The 17086-nt window shown below is 39.4% G+C and overlaps 1 protein-coding gene and 1 long non-coding RNA gene across 3 annotated transcripts in view; both read left to right on the plus strand.

Moving 5' to 3' along the window:
- Positions 1-17086, plus strand: part of LOC148998386 (collagen alpha-1(XXV) chain-like) — a 263906-nt gene that overhangs the window by 63848 nt on the left and 182972 nt on the right. The gene's annotated exons all lie outside the window — the stretch shown is intronic.
- On the plus strand, positions 3753-5439 carry LOC148998388 (uncharacterized). 2 transcript variants are annotated; one of them, XR_016155058.1, is made up of 4 exons: positions 3753-4151; positions 4730-4803; positions 4936-5009; positions 5091-5439. It is a non-coding gene; the product is annotated as an uncharacterized LOC148998388 (long non-coding RNA). The 2 variants fall into 2 exon arrangements; XR_016155057.1 differs by having other exon boundaries at positions 3758-4151; positions 4735-4803.

Genomic DNA, 17086 nt, shown 5'->3' on the forward strand with positions numbered 1-17086 from the left:
CTCTTCACTACTGCGCGCTTATTCTACTCGACACCTGCCGAGTGTACTTTACCCGCGAAGCCCTCGTCGTCTTCACCGCTGGTTCACGTCAGTCACGACGAGCCCGCGCTTCCCGTGCGCATTGACGAGCCCGCGACTCACGTCAGCCCAGCCGAGCCCGCGCTTCACGTCAGCCCAGCCGAACTCGCGATTCACGTGAGCCCCGCGAGGGAATCTCCTGTTCAAGTGGATGAATCTCCAGTTCAAGTGGATGAATCTCCAGTTCAAGTGGATGAGTCTCCGGTTCAAGTGAGTGAATCTTCAGTTCAAGTGAGTGATCCTGTTCAAGTGGATGAATCTCCTGTTCAAGTGGATAAATCTCCAGTTCAAGTGAGGGCTGAGTCTTCTGTTCAAGTGAGTGAATCTTCAGTTTAAGTGGATGAGTCTCCGGTTCAAGTGGATGAGTCTCCGGTTCAAGTGGATGAATCTCCGGTTCAAGTGGATGAATCTCCAGTTCAAGTGGATGAGTCTCCGGTTCAAGTGAGTGAATCTTCAGTTCAAGTGAGTGATCCTGTTCAAGTGGATGAATCTCCTGTTCAAGTGGATGAATCTCCAGTTCAAGTGGATGAGTCTCCGGTTCAAGTGAGTGAATCTTCAGTTCAAGTGAGTGATCCTGTTCAAGTGGATGAATCTCCTCTTCAAGTGAGCGCTGAATCTCCTCTTCAAGTGAGCGCTGAATCTCCTCTTCAAGTGAGCGCTGAATCTCCTCTTCACGTGAGCGCTGAATCTCTTCTTCAAGTGAGCGCTGAATCTCCTCTTCAAGTGAGCGCTGAATCTCCTCTTCAAGTGAGCGCTGAATCTCCTCTTCAAGTGAGCGCTGAATCTCCTCTTCAAGTGAGCGCTGAATCTCCTCTTCAAGTGAGCGCTGAATCTCCTCTTCAAGTGAGCGCTGAATCTCCTCTTCAAGTGAGCGCTGCATCTCCTCTTCAAGTGAGCGCTGCATCTCCTCTTCAAGTGAGCGCTGCATCTCCTCTTCAAGTGAGCGCTGCATCTCCAGTTCAAGTGAGTGAGTTGTCCAGCCCAGCGAGTGTGTCTAGCCCTGTGACGCGCCGCCGCAGGAGGAGAAGGAGGACTCGTTTGGTTCGCCAGGCCCCGGTGAGCGTGCCCAGACTCCTCGCTCTGCCGGCCCCGCCTCTGCGCCTCGCTCTGCCGGCCCCGCCTCTGCGCCTCGCTCTGCCGGCCCCGCCTCTGCGCCTCGCCCTGCCTGCACCCTTCAAGCTCCGGGAGGCCTTTCCTGAATCCGTTCACCACCCAGAGGCTCCTCCCGTGAATTTCCCCAAGTATTTTTTGGGGGGGGGGCAGTAGGTACTCTGTGGGGGCCATGGAGGCGAGGCTGTCATGGACCTTGCCTGTGTCTGCTCCGCCCTCGTCTCTGTTTGAGTCTGCTCTGCCTCGTCCTGCTCCGCCCTGGCCTCTGCCACGTCCTGCTCCGCCCTGGCCTCTGCCACGTCCTGCTCCGCCCTGGCCTCTGCCACGTCCTGCTCTGCCCTGGCCTCTGCCTCGTCCTGCTCCGCCCTGGCCTCTGCCTCGTCCTGCTCCGCCCTGGCCTCCGCCTCGTCTCCAGCCCAGTCTGGTATGCCCATGCTCTGTGGCCCAGGCCCGCCTTGGCTACCTCCTGGTCCTGTTCCCCTGCACGGGCCTGGCTCTCCGTCCCTCCCCCAAGACTGTCTCCGCTTCACCGCCCTCCTGAACTTTTTGATGTTTGTATGGGCGTCGGGAGCCGCCCATAGGGGGGAGGCTATGTCACGAAGTGATTTTGTGTGTTTTCGTTATTAGTTATTGCCCGTCTATTATTTATCCCAGGTGTTTCTCATTTCTCACGCCCCCTTGTTATCTTGTCTAGCCCGTTTGTCCTTGATTATTTAAGCCCTGTGTTTCTGCCCTGTCTTTGTTGGTTGTTTGAATTTATGTGTGTTGCGTTGGTGCTCTCAAGTTTCTCGAGTTTTGTGTCTGGTTTCAAGTTTGTTTAATAAAGCTACACTGCGTTTGGACCCAGCCTCAGCTCTGTTTCTCTGCACAGCGTCACAATTGTGCTCATCCAAAACATTAAAATTAAGCAACTTAATGGACATTGGTGGTCCTGAGCTGAGTAATTCTCAAGCTGTGACCTCTCATTTGAGAGTTCAATCTGTACGACAGGTTGGAAAATTTTTAGATTTATTATTACAAAGGTTTACAGTAGAAGAAAAAATATTATTGAAAGATTACTATAACGGTATTGGCTTCTATTTTTTCAGATCCATTTCCAATCATTTTAATTACTCCTGATTTAAAAGGCTTAAATGGTTTCTTGTTAGATTTGGAACGTCTGGAGAATTTGAACTTTCAAGAGGTTCGAAGTAAAGTGTTATATAAATGCTGTGTAAAGGTGTTAAATAAAACAAGTCTTAAGGAACGAAAGGATACAGTGTGGAGAGAAAAACTGGGGTTGGAAGATGATGTAAAACCTGTATGGAGAATACTGTATAAATCACCGTTAGAAAAATCCACAGGTGATCTTCAGTGGAAAATATTGCACGGCACAGTTGCTGTAAATGCTTTTGTGAATGTTATTAATTCTAATGTATCTGATGAATGCCCTTTCTGTAAAATAAGGGAAACGATTTTCACTGCTTTTTATAATGTTCAAGGTTGAAGAATTTGTTTAGTATACTTAAATTAATGTTTTTAAATTTTGGTGAAAATTTCTCCACTCAAAGCTTTATTCTCGGCCCACAAAGAAGTAAATGTCAACTGCTAAATTTCTTGATTGGACAAGCTAAAAGAGCTATTTATATCTCAAGGAAAAAGAGGTTAGAAGGTATAGTAGGGCAAAAAGTTGAGATGGTTTTTAAAAATTTGGTGAAAAGTCGGGTTCTGATTGATTTTAAGTTTTATAAGTTGGTTAATGATTATGAAGTTTTTTTGCAAAGGTGGGGATATAATGAAGCTATTTGCACAGTTGTGGTTGGAATGGTGGTTTTTGCTTTAGCATTGGAATAAGTATTTTGGAGTGGATTTGGAGTGATTTGTGACAGAAATGTAATTATTGATATTAATATAAAAGCTATGATATGAAGTTCTGAGGATCAAATAAAGAAAAACTTTCCTTCTTTCTTTCTTTCTTTCTTTCTTTCTTTCTTTCTTTCTTTCTTTCTTTCTTTCTTTCTTTCTACCTAATCCATCTTTCTTTCTTTCTTTCTTTCTTTCTTTCTAATAATCTATCTTTCTTTCTTTCTTTCAAATCCTTATTTCTTCTTTCTTTCTTTCTTTCTTTCTTTCTTTCTTTCTTTCTTTCTTTCTTTCTTTCTAATCATTTCTTTCTTTCTTTCAAATCCGTATTTCTTTCTTTCTTTCTTTCTTTCTTTCTTTCAAATCCATATTTCTTCTTTCTTTCTTTCTTTCTTTCTTTCTTTCTTTCTACATAATCCATATTTCTTTCTACTCTTCCTTTTATCCTCTTCTATCCATCTGCCTGTCTAACTATTTGACTTTCTGTGTCCAAATGATCTATCTATCTATCTATCTATCTATCTATCTATCTATCTATCTATCTATCTATCTATCTATCTATCTATATAACTAATCCATCTATATTTCTAACTAATCTATCTTTCTTTCTTTCTAATTAATCATTTTCTTTCTTTCTTTCTAACTATACTATCTATCTTTCTAACTTATCTATCTTTCTTTCTTTCTAACTAATCTTTCTTTCTTTCTAACTATACAGTGGCTGCATCCGAAACCGCATACTTCCCTACTATATAGTAGGGAAAAAGCAGTAGGCGAGTGAATAAGTATGTCCGAATCCTTAGTATCCAAAAAGAGTAGGCGAGAATTACCAGAGTGACGTACTAATTATCGCGAGATTCGGGCATACGTATACTTATAGTACGTCCGAATATTCCTACTTTCGTACTATATAGTAGGGGAAAACAGTATTTGAAAGGAGTAGTATGTCCGAAACCTCAGTACTCATAAAAGAGTAGGCGAGAAGTTCCCGGATGATCTCCTGCTTTCGCCAAGATTTTTGAGTGTTCATCCGATGGATACTCTTCTATCCCAGGAGGCCACGGGAGAGCATTCGTCATTATCAACATCGCGGAGATCAGCGAAGCAGGGGGTTTTCAAATGTGAGTAAACACGGTTCCTTGTGTTTAAATCATATGTGTTAAACTACTATAGAGTAAACGTTTTAACTGTTGAAGGTCTAAAGGACTTAGACAGTATAGTATAGTTGTGATTTTGCTGTAAACACATGTTTTATTAGTTAGTTAAACAGGGGAGCTCCAGTAAGTAGGCTAATGTTACACGTAAGTTTCTAAAATGGATTTACATAACCATATAACGTTACATCTTAAACACGCTTATTTAAAATCTATATTTACATCTGAAATGAAAATATTGTTTAAGTATTGCAGATGAGCACATCCCAACATGAAAAATACATCTGAGTGATGTAACGTTATGTGGGCTATTATGAAGGATAATTCACTGTTGTCAACACTACTTACATTAGACAAATGTGCTGTAAATACGGTAAATAAACAAATCTATAAAGTAACTAAATATGTTATATTTAATTTGTCCCTTATTAGTGTTGATATATTAAGGAACATTTAAGTTGGATTAAAAGTGAGTTAACACATTAACCTCAGCATGTAAATTCAGTGTTGAGCTCGTAATGTGAATCTTGTCTGTATGTTACAAGGACAGAAGAACACGCGTGTGTTTATCCGGTGGAGAGAGGCTCATGATGCTGAATGCTGTCATCAAAGGCTTTGGGTGAGTATACTACAGAAATGGATATCAAAATCTATTCAATCTTAATTTGTAGTTTATTTGAATTATTGTAAATTCAAGTAGAGACATTACAACACTTTTCTGATTCTTGATTTCTGTGCATTTGCTGCATAGCTTTTGTGGTGGAGCAGGACCTGCAAGGAAAGATGATGGCAGCATTTGTTTTAGGGATTTTACTCAAATATAAAGTAAGGTTATTTTTAATAGATAAATCAAATGACATTGTGTTAAAATGACTGCTTTTGTATAATGTTTGTGCATTTTTGTAGGATCTGAAATGTCTGCAGACTGGTGTGAGCACTGAGGATGAGGAGCCAAGAGGTGCATCCTGGAAGTGGTGCCATGGATGAGTCCCTCCATCTCTCCACCTGCCCTTATGAGTCCCTCCATCTGTCCATCTGCCTTTACGAGACCCTCGATCTCTCCACCTGCCCTTATTGCCTCAGATTGTGAAGCGCAGCACAACAACAAGCTCTGGGAAGAAGGCACAGTCCCCTCTGGTGAATTCATCAGAATAAAGCTGCAGAATGGGAACCGCTGTGTTGAGTCGGCATGATGTGGTGTTCAGCGGCTGTAAATACATGCTTGTAGTTTGAATAAAGCTTTGTTTCATGTGTTGTTGACTTGTATAATGCATTTGTTTATTGTGATGGTTACTTTTATTTGTTCTTTTACTCATTTATTCATTTTTATTATTGTTGTCAGTATATACAATTTAATTATTTAATTAATGTATCCATTAATTCATCGATTGACTGATAATTGAGATGTTTCACTGCATTTATGAATATAAATGTATTCATGCATAACTGTCATATGACAAAACAAATTACATTTTGCTTGTTATATTAAATTATATTTTTAGTATATAAAAAAGTTATATAATTAAGTATTGGTCAGCATTTAATATTATTATTTTGTTTAAGTTTTGGGGTGGGCTAACAATGCAATTCATTCTGAGGTAATATTAATTTTTAAGGAGTGATACTTACATTTTTCGAGTATAAAATCAACAGTTTTCTCCAAAAGAGATCTTCGAGCAGCTGCCCGTCTCCTTTGTGCAGACATTACAAACGCAGAGGAAAACTGTTCTAGGTTGTGCTGTCGAGTCACTGATGGTATGAAGTGTTAGTACACCTGTCACTCATAATTTAAACTTATAAACGTATTACATACAAGATCATGGAAAGATACCATAATAGTCATAATGACAAAACAGAAAACATAAAGATCATTGGTTTGTTTACATCATAATACAGGAAAAAGGAACAATAACAAGCTAAATATCTTTAAATAGTTCTTCATAATACATGAAAAATGTTGTTGTTTTGTTGTTATAGGTCTGAGGGATGAAACGAGGTAAATTAATCAAGAAAAGGAGGAAAACTTAAAGGAGAAACGTTTTGGGTATAAAATAAAGAAATTAACAACATATATTCAAGAGGTGACGATTTGGGGGTTTCTTAATAAAAAAAATCAGCTGTTTCTTCAACAATACCACAACAAAATGAGAAAGTTTCATCAATGTCAAGATATTTATAGATAGAAGAATTAAACGTGTCGCTGTTCATTTCTTTGCGCTTGTGATATGATGATAACACGTCGTAGTAGGTCACATGATAACGTCAACATGGCAGATGTCCGGTTCTCATTCATACTCAACGAGATTTGGCTATAAAGTACCTACTCTTTTAGCGCTCGTTGAGTAAGTACTTATTGAAATTAAGTACCTACTCATTGAGTATGCGGTTTTGGACGCAGCCACTGTCTTTCTTTCTAACTAATATATCTTTCCTTCTTTCTTTCTAACTAATCCTTTCTTTATTTCTAACTATTCTTTTCTTTCTTTTTTCGTCCTTTCAAATCCATCTTTCTTTCTAACTAATCATTTCTTTCTTTCTTTCTTTCTTTCTTTCTTTCTTTCTTTCTTTCTTTCTTTCTTTCTTTCTTTCTTTCAAATTCATATTTCTTTCTTACTAATCATGTCTTTTCTTTCTTTCTTTCTTTCTTTCTTTCAAATTCATATTTCTTTCTTACTAATCATTTCTTTCTTTCTTATTCATATTTCTTTCTTACTAATCCTTTCTTTCTTTCTTTCTTTCTTTCTTTCTAATAATCTATCTATCTATCTATCTATCTATCTATCTATCTATCTATCTATCTATCTATATAACTAATCCATCTATATTTCTAACTAATCTATCTTTCTTTCTTTCTAATTAATCATTTTTTTTCTTTCTTTCTAACTATACTATCTATCTTTCTAACTTATCTATCTTTCTTTCTTTCTAACTAATCTTTCTTTCTTTCTAACTATACTATGTCTTTCTTTCTAACTAATATATCTTTCCTTCTTTCTTTCTAACTAATCCTTTCTTTATTTCTAACTAATCTTTTCTTTCTTTTTTCGTCCTTTCAAATCCATCTTTCTTTCTAACTAATCATTTCTTTCTTTCTTTCTTTCTTTCTTTCTTTCTTTCTTTCTTTCTTTTTTTCAAATTCATATTTCTTTCTTACTAATCATGTCTTTTCTTTCTTTCTTTCTTTCTTTCTTTCTTTCTTTCTTTCAAATTCATATTTCTTTCTTACTAATCATTTCTTTCTTTCTTATTCATATTTCTTTCTTACTAATCCTTTCTTTCTTTCTTTCTTTCTTTCTTTCTTTCTTTCTAATAATCTATCTATCTATCTATCTATCTATCTATCTATCTATCTATCTATCTATCTATCTATCTATCTATCTATCTATCTATCTAATCCTTCTATCTTTCTTTCTTTTTCTTTCTTTCTTTCTTTCTTTCTTTCTTTCTTTCTTTCTTTCTTTCTTTCTTTCTTTCTTTCTTTCTTTCTTTCTTTCTTTCTACCTAATCCATCTTTCTTTCTTTCTTTCTTTCTTTCTTTCTAATAATCTATCTATCTATCTATCTATCTATCTATCTATCTATCTATCTATCTATCTATCTATCTATCTATCTATCTATCTATATAACTAATCCATCTATATTTCTAACTAATCTATCTTTCTTTCTTTCTAATTAGGGCCCAAGCCCTGAAAGGGAGAAGGCCCTATTGTTTTCCTTGGGATTATTTTTCTTCACTATTATTATAATAATTATTATTTTACTACCTTTTGGGCACTTTTGGGGCCCTTAACGTGCTCGAAAACTCTTGAAACTTTGCACACGGCTCAGAACCCGCGGCCATCAGAGCCGGGCTGAAGCTGGTACCCGGGCGTGGTAGGGCGGCTCGTCAGCGCCCCCTGGAACGGGGTCCGAACACTTGGTCCATAACTCAAACACGCTTGTATGTAATAATATGAAACTCGGTACACATGTTGATCTCATCGTTTCATCTATACCTCGCGCTCTTACTTTTTACCCCAGCCCAACAGGAAGTCGGCTATTGAGGTTTGTTTGTAAAACGTTCGCAATGGAATGTCAAATACTCCTCCTAGAGCTTTGATCCAAATTCGACGAAACTCGGTCAGCGTGAAGTCAAGACATTGAGGATGAAAGTTTGCGAGGGGATTTTTTATATCTCGAACGGTTTGTCCGTGGCAAGGAAACGAAATCATGGCGAGAAACGTGAAACAGGAAGTGTGTTATAACTTCAGCATACATTAACTGATCTTGATGAAACTTCAGCAGTGTGTTCGCTGTAAGAGGACGATCACATGGATGTGACTATTGTGAGTCAAAGTTATAGCGCCACCAACTGGCAGCAGGAAGTGTGTCACTTTCAAAATGCTTTGATATCACCCTTTTATTTTTACCCGATTTGCTTCAAACTTCATATGTATAATGTAAACATACGGCAGATGTAGACCTGTGAATGGATTCTTGATATCTTTGAAACTGTTGCCGTGGCGACGCATCAAACTTTACCCTTCTTTTAGGATGCTTTTAGGATGCTTTTGAGACCCTTAGCATGCTTCAAAATGCATGAAACTCGACAGACACATCACATTTATTAGCCAGTAGACATGTGCAAAGTTTCAGAAACGGGCGTGGTGAGGGCTCAGTAGCGCCACCTTTTGACAAAAGTGGGGTTGTTAGTTTTAACTAGAGTTACAAAAATTGGTATGTATATTGTACTCCTCGAGCCGGACAACTTTCTAATTTAAACTTATTAGCTAGGACCCACAGAAAGTCAGATGTGTTTGTTTGAATGTGGTCTTGCTTAATCTGAGCCTACATCTCTGTCTTTGCCTGTCTGTGTGTGTGTGAGTGTGCAGGGGGAGGGGGCTTAACCATTTCACTGCTGTGTGTATGGCCTGCATAAAGAAAATACATTTCTCAAGCCTGGTATTTTTTAAATAAGTTTTTATTTTTATTTTTTATAAGTAAAGACATATAACTAGTTTAATTGTAGTGCATTGACAATAGTTTTATATAATTAGTTTATTAATCAGATTAACTTGGTCAATAAACTTGGTCTGAAAATTTGGTCCATAAATCAAACACACTTGCATGTAATAATATGAAACTTGGTACACATATAGATCTCATCGTTTCATATATAGCCTACTTCACACTCTTACTTTTTACCCCAGCCCAACAGGAAGACGGCTATTTAGGGTTGTGTTTAAAACACATGCAATGGAATTTAAAGTATTGCTCCTAGAGCACTGAACCAAATTCGACAAAACTCGATCAGCGTGAAGTCAAGACATTAAGGATGAAAAGGTGCCAAGGGATTTTTTATATCTCGAACGGTTTGGCTGTGGCGAGGAAACGAAATTATGGCGAAAAACATGAAACAGGAAGTGTGTTATAACTTCAGCATACATTAAAGGGTTAGTTCACCCAAAAATGAAAATTAAGTCATTAATTACTCACCCCCATGCTGTACCAACCCCGTAAGACCTTCGTTCGTCTTCGGAACACAAATGAAGATATTTTTGATTAAATTTGAGAGCTGTATAACTACCACATTGGCTCCTAAGGGACTGCCTCTTGACGGCCCAGAAAGTCAATGAAGAAAATGTTTAAATATCCCAAGTGACTACCGTGGCTCAACTATATGTTTATCAAGCGACGCGAATACTTTTTGTGCGAAAAAACAAACAAAAATAACGAGTTTATTCGACTATTTCTTTTCTTCCTTGTAGGCCAGAACGAGACTTCCTTATAGATTTCCACGACGCATGCGCGAGATTTGCGATCTGCTCACACCAGCTTCACTACTTCAGATCGCAATTCTCGCGCATGCGTCGTGGAAATCTATAAGGAAGTCTCGTTCTGGCCTACAAGGAAGAAAAGAAATAGTCGAATAAACTCGTTATTTTTGTTTGTTTTTTCGCACAAAAAGTATTCGCGTCGCTTGATAAACATATAGTTGAGCCACGGTAGTCACTTGGGATATTTAAACATTTTCTTCATTGACTTTTTGGGCCGTCAAGAGGCAGTCCCTTAGGAGCCAATGTGGTAGTTATACAGCTCTCAGATTTAATCAAAAATATCTTCATTTGTGTTCCGAAGACGAACGAAGGTCTTACGGGGTTGGTACAGCATGGGGGTGAGTAATTAATGACTTAATTTTCATTTTTGGGTGAACTAACCCTTTAACTGATCTTGATGAAACTTCAGCAGTGTTTTCGCTGTAAGAGACCGATCACATGGATGTGACTATTGTGAGTCAAAATTATAGCGCCACCAACTGGCAGCAGGAAGTGTGTCACTTTCAAAATGCTTTGAAACCACTCTCTTATTTTTAACCGATTTGCTTCAAACTTCATCTGTATAATGTAAATACACGGCAGATGTAGACCTGTGAATGAATTTTTGATATCTTTGATACTGTTGCCGTGGCAACGAATCAAACTTTAACATTCTTTTTTGATGCTTTTGGGACTCTTAGCATGCTTGAAATTGCTTGAAACTCAACAGATACATCACATTTATTAGCCAGTAGACATGTGCAACTATGGCAAAAGATTATAGTAATGTCAAAAAAGTAAACACTAAAAGCCTCAAATCTTCTAAAAATGTAATTATACATCATTTGTTTCTAAATTAAATTATACAAATATTATAACTTCCCCAATTTTTCCTTTTTTTCATTTAAGAATTATGTTTACGTTCAAAAACAGCCAGAATTGTTGTAAAATTCATAAAAAAATAATAATCTGAGTCATACGTAGTGCTATACTGCCCTCTTGTGTTCAATATCAGGTAGGCCTATTGTGTATATTCCCACCGGTTAATCAACGTGTGACTCCGCTGGGACTTGGGAGCTTTTAAATCGCTTACTTAAAACCGAAAGTCGAAATACGGATGTCCGCACAAGACATTAATGGTGTGGAGTAGAGCGAGCATTTTAAATAAATTCCTATTAAGTAGGATTGAACTAAACAGAATGAATGTTCACTCTGTTCTGCTGGTTCCTCGCTGGTGGATCATATGATTACTTTGTCATAATCTATGACAAAAATGCTATTATAAACCATATTAAAAATAGATAATACACATTGCTCTTATTTTTGAAAAATACATTCATGAAAAACAAGATAACAAAAATCATAAAAAAATATAGCCATGGGTGCTATAAATGTTTGAAATGCATAGGACAGATGTTTAATGACGCAGCAACATATAATTGAAAGGCAATTAATAATCTGTCATTACATCACTGCATTATGATATTACGGCTCCAATACGGTGCAGCACAAAGCACTTATGTGCATCCCGAGCGGAGAATGATGTGCTTGAAGCCACATGAAGTTACAGCGCAGTGAGTCCGTATTGAAAAGTTCAAAGCACAAAGGAAATACATATTTATGAACAGTGTATTATACATTATCTATCTATGTAATAGTTTATTGAGCCTTTTCTTTTAAAGGTTTTAAATTTCAGTTACTGTGTGCGTGAAGAACAATTATAGTGCTCTGACTCTAGTGTTGTGATCTAACCGACAGCGTCCGACACCCGGTAGAAAGTAACACGGTTAAGTTACAGCAATAAAGTCCAGCAAGAAAAAGTTTCTTCATTCGAAAATATAGACCTTTAGACCTTTATCTTAAAGATCCAGTATAATAGGATTAACATTCAATCATCTTGAAGATCGTTTCATCATTGACTGTAACCGAATGTGACGTGCTGTTTGAATGCTGAATGGTGAATGACTGACAGGCGCAGAGAGGGAAAAGTTTGTGTTCTTGAATTTAATGACTTAAATATTAATTTCTATATCACATAATAGCTTCAGAACACTAATAATACAGTACACAAAAACTTTATGGTACTTTAGAAAGTTTTTGTGCCTTTGTGCCTAACATAGAATAGTATATATGCACAATATAGAATTTGAATCAGCCTCGTCAAAGATGGCAGTGTCAGAGCCGATACCGATCCCGAGTATCTAATCGGCGCACTTCTTTTCAACAGTCAAATTGAAATTGAAATTGAAATTGCTTGAAACTCAACAGATACATCACATTTATTAGCCAGTAGACATGTGCAAAGTTTCAGAAACGGGCATAGTGCAAGGACTAAATAGCGCCACCTTTTGACAAAAGTGGGGTTGTTAGTTTTATCTACAGTTACAAAAATCGCTATATACATTGTACTCCTCAAGCCGGACAACTTTCTAATACATAGTCATTAGCTCGGACCAAGAGGAAGTCAGATATTTTGGTTTGAATATGGTGAGCCTCTCTCTGAGCCTACGTCCCTGTATGGCAAGCCCTTTTAACATTTAAAAGCTAAGTTTGCCTGTCCGGAATTAACATTGTAGATATCAACAACGTCTTTCTGTCTATTCGTAATTACATTTTGGATAGTTTGTATTATCATTTAAGATATCTGTAACATAATTGTGACTAGTCGAAATGACAGAGTATGGCAAGCCGTTTTAACATTTAATCATAAAAGGGCCAAAGCCTTCGGCACCGCCACCCGGGTGCATTTAGGTAACTAAAGGAACCGGGGTTGCGGTGCCACCGGCTTGGGCCCGCCATCGCTGCTCGCAGCTATATTTAATCATTTTTTTCTTTCTTTCTAACTATACTATCTATCTTTCTAACTTATCTATCTTTCTTTCTTTCTAACTAATCTTTCTTTCTTTCTAACTATACTATGTCTTTCTTTCTAACTAATATATCTTTCCTTCTTTCTTTCTAACTAATCCTTTCTTTATTTCTAACTAATCTTTTCTTTCTTTTTTCGTCCTTTCAAATCCATCTTTCTTTCTAACTAATCATTTCTTTCTTTCTTTCTTTCTTTCTTTCTTTTTTTCAAATTCATATTTCTTTCTTACTAATCATGTCTTTTCTTTCTTTCTTTCTTTCTTTCTTTCTTTCTTTCTTTCTTTCAAATTCATATTTCTTTCTTACTAATCATTTCTTTCTTTCTTATTCATATTTCTTTCTTACTAATCCTTTCTTTCTTTCTTTCTTTCTTTCTTTCTTTCTTTCTTTCTTTCTTTCTTTCTTTCTTTCTTTCTTTCTATCTATCTATCTATCTATCTATCTACCTAATCCTTCTATCTTTCTTTCTTTTTCTTTCTTTCTTTCTTTCTTTCTTTCTTTCTTTCTTTCTTTCTTTCTTTCTTTCTTTCTTTCTTTCTGTCTTTCTTTCTTTCTTTCTACCTAATCCATCTTTCTTTCTTTCTTTCTTTCGTTCTTTCTTTCTTTCTTTCTTTCTTTCTTTCTTTCTTTCTACCTAATCTATCTTTCTTTCTTTCTTTCTTTCTTTCTTACTAATCATTTCTTTCTTCTTTCTTCTTTCTTTTTTCTTTCTTTCTTTCTTTCTTTCTTTCTTTCTTTCTTTCTTTCTTTCTTTCTTTCTTTCTTTCTTTCTTTCTACCTAATCTTTCTTTCTTTCTATCCCCCTGTCTTTCTCTACCTTTCTTTTTTGTACTCCTTTACTTCTCTACCTCTGTCTCTTTCTCTATCCCTTTATTTATTTACCTCTGTGTCTACTTCTCTACCTCTCTTTAACTCTCTAAATAAACTTCTAGTTTTCTACAATTTTTGGGATATTTTTTGCATTTCAGCTTATTAAATGCATTTGAATTAAGCTTTTTTTCTTTTTTGCCCGGTTTTGCATTTGTTTGTGCATTTCAGTTAAGCTTTTGAAGCATTCACACGCATATTCCGCAGGAAATGCAATTTTTCCTAGTTATTAGTGTGAATGCTTCAAGCATTCATTAGTGTGAATGCTTCAAGCATTTAGTGTGAATGCTTCAAGTGTGAATGCTTCAAGCATTCACACTATTGTTATCCAAATCTTTATTAGTGTGAATGCTTCAAGCATTCACACTATTGTTATCCAAATCTGTATTATTCCGTATTCTTCCGTACGTTTTTCGGTCGCTTTCTTCTCCTCTCTACTTTGTGCTACAAAAACCATTCAAGTATCAAAATGTGCATAACATGTGTGTTTTTATAACCTTTATAATTTTTTAATTATTAAACTTTTTGTGCATATTTTTTGACATGGAAGTCAATGGAGAATTCTTCAAATTCTGTTTTATGCTCCTTCTGCTTTCAAAGCCTACAACTTCTGCATACTTTCAGCTATTTCTGTCATTTAAACTTTAAAATGTTGAGAAATTTGTAAGCTATTAAAGTTGTATTAAAATTTTTGATATCTATTATATTTTTTTCACAATCTCTACTTTAGTCTCATGATGTTTTTCAAGCCGTTTCTGAAATTATAATGGGAGTGAATGAGAGAGACTGTTCAGAGCTAGAGCACGTGATGTCATAAGCTAGAGTGTGCCAGCTTGAAAACGTCTCGGGTTATGACTATAACCCTTGTTCCCTGAGAAGGGAACGAGACACTGCGTCGATAAAATCGACTCTTTGGGGACGCTCCCTAAGCGTGCGCCTCTGAAGTATGAATGAAACTAATCCAATCCTGATTGGTGTTGCGTCGTGACGTAACATGTGACGGCATACCCGGAAGTATAAAAGTGACGCTGTCACAACACACACTAGCCTCGCGATGAAGCAAGACGCTCAAGGGTCTGAAAAGGGGGCGTGGCAACACGACGCAGTGTCTCGTTCCCTTCTCAGGGAACAAGGGTTATAGTCATAACCCGAGACGTTCCCTATCGAGGGAACTCAACACTGCGTCGATAAAATCGACTCTTTGGGGAACGAGTACCCACTAGGCCACGCACCGAACAGACCCGCCCCAGAGTGAAACTGATTAGGCACTCAGCAAGGGCCGAGTACGTGTGCACCGGGCGTACTGGGAAGGCTGAGACTGTAAAACCTGATGAAAGTATGCGGGGTAGCCCAGCCGGCTGCCTCACAAATCTCCTGCAGAGGTACTCCCGACAGAAGGGCCCTAGAGGAAGCCATGCCTCTAGTCGAGTGAGCCCTTAAGGCCAAAGGTGAAGGAACCCCACGCACCTTGTAAGCCTCAGTAATAGCCTGGACAATCCAGTTACTTATAGTTTGTTTGGTCGCCGGGAGCCCCCTCTTAGGTGACCCAAAGCATACTAACAACTGGTCAGATCTTCTCCAAGAAGCAGACTTTTCCAAGTATACACTCAAAGCTCTGACGGGGCAGAGCAAGTGAAGCCTCTCTTCTCCCGCCGACACATGAGGTGGAGGATGGAATGCCTGAAGGACTACAGAGCGAGCCGTACTCGAAGGAACTTTAGGCACGTAGCCCGGACTCGGGTGCAAAAAGGCCTTTACTTTGCCAGGGGCAAACTCCAAGCAAGCTGGCGTTACCGCCAGGGCCTGGAGATCTCCCACCCTCTTAAGAGAGGTAATCGCTAAGAGAAAGACCATTTTCAACGTTAAGTCCTTAGGCGAAGCCGACTCTAAAGGTTCGAAGGGAGCGATGGACAACCCTTCCAGAACTATTGCCAGATCCCAGGCAGGCACCCTGGACCTGATCGCCGGCCTCATCCTCCAAGCACCACGGAGAAACCTAATGACCAACTGGTGCCTCCCCAGAGGTCCACCATCTACTGGCGCGTGGAAAGCCGAAACGGCAGCCACGTACACCTTAAGAGTGGACGGGGAGAGACCCGCAGAGAAACGATCCTGAAGGAATTCCAGAACTGAAGCCACTGGGCAGTTTACTGGATCCAACCTTCGTTCTCCACACCAAGTGTGAAACACCTTCCACTTGAGGCCATATAATCTCCTGGTAGATGGGGCCCTAGAGCTAAGTATGGTTTCAACCACCTCAGCTGATAAGCCAGCATTTAGGTACTGAACCCCCTCAGAGGCCAGACCCACAGCTTCCACAACTCTGGGCGAGGGTGGAAGATTGTGCCCTCTGCCTGAGACAATAGATCCCTCCTCAGAGGAATCGGCCATGGCGGAGCTATGAGGAGTGATATTATATCCGAGAACCATACTCGTGTCGGCCATCTCGGGGCAACCAGAAGTAGACTGATGCCCTCTTGACGGACCCTCTCCAGGACCCCTGGGAGCAGAGCGATCGGGGGGAAAGCATACAGGCGAAGCCTCGGCCAAGCCTGTACCATGGCATCCAACCCCAGTGGGGCTGGATGTGAGAGGGAGAACCAAAGTGGACAGTGGGACGTCTCTCGAGACGCAAACAGATCCACTTCCATCGGTCCGAACCTCTCCCATATCGACTTCACCACATCCGGATGAAGTCTCCATTCCCCGGGCCTCAGCCCCTGCCTCGACAGGATGTCTGCTCCCCGATTCTGAACCCCTGGGATATACATTGCCCTTATTGACAATATCTTTCCCTGGGACCAAAGGATAATCTGATGCGCCAGTTTGCACAGAGGGCGCGATCTGAGTCCCCCCTGTCGGTTCAGATAGGCCACCACTGACGTATTGTCTGTCCGTATAAGGACGTGGCGACCCTCGATGTCTGGGAGGATGCTCCTCAAAGCCTTGAATACCGCCATCATCTCCAGGCAATTTATATGCCAAGTGCGATGATGGTCCTGCCACAGACCCCTGGTAAAGCGGCCGTCCATGACCGCGCCCCAGCCCGTAAGGGAGGCGTCTGTCGAAACGGTTTCCCGGCGACATGACACCCCCAACACTGGCCCTTGGGATAGGAACCAAGGCTTCTTCCATATTTGCAGAGACTGAAGGCACTTGCGCGTTACTCTGATCATACGGAACGGATTTCCTTTGGGTGAGAACCCCTTGGTCTTCAACCACCACTGGAGGGGCCTCATGTGAAGGAGGCCCAGAGGAATAATGTTGGATGCCGCTGCCATGAGGCCCAGCATCCTTTGAAAGTGTTTCACAGTGACGGCCTGACCTAGCCTCACCCTGGACACCATCGCCAGAATTGACTCGATACGTGCG

Source organism: Pimephales promelas, chromosome 1 (genome assembly GCF_988280905.1).
Source record: "Pimephales promelas chromosome 1, fPimPro1.hap1.1, whole genome shotgun sequence".
Taxonomy (NCBI): domain Eukaryota; kingdom Metazoa; phylum Chordata; class Actinopteri; order Cypriniformes; family Leuciscidae; genus Pimephales; species Pimephales promelas.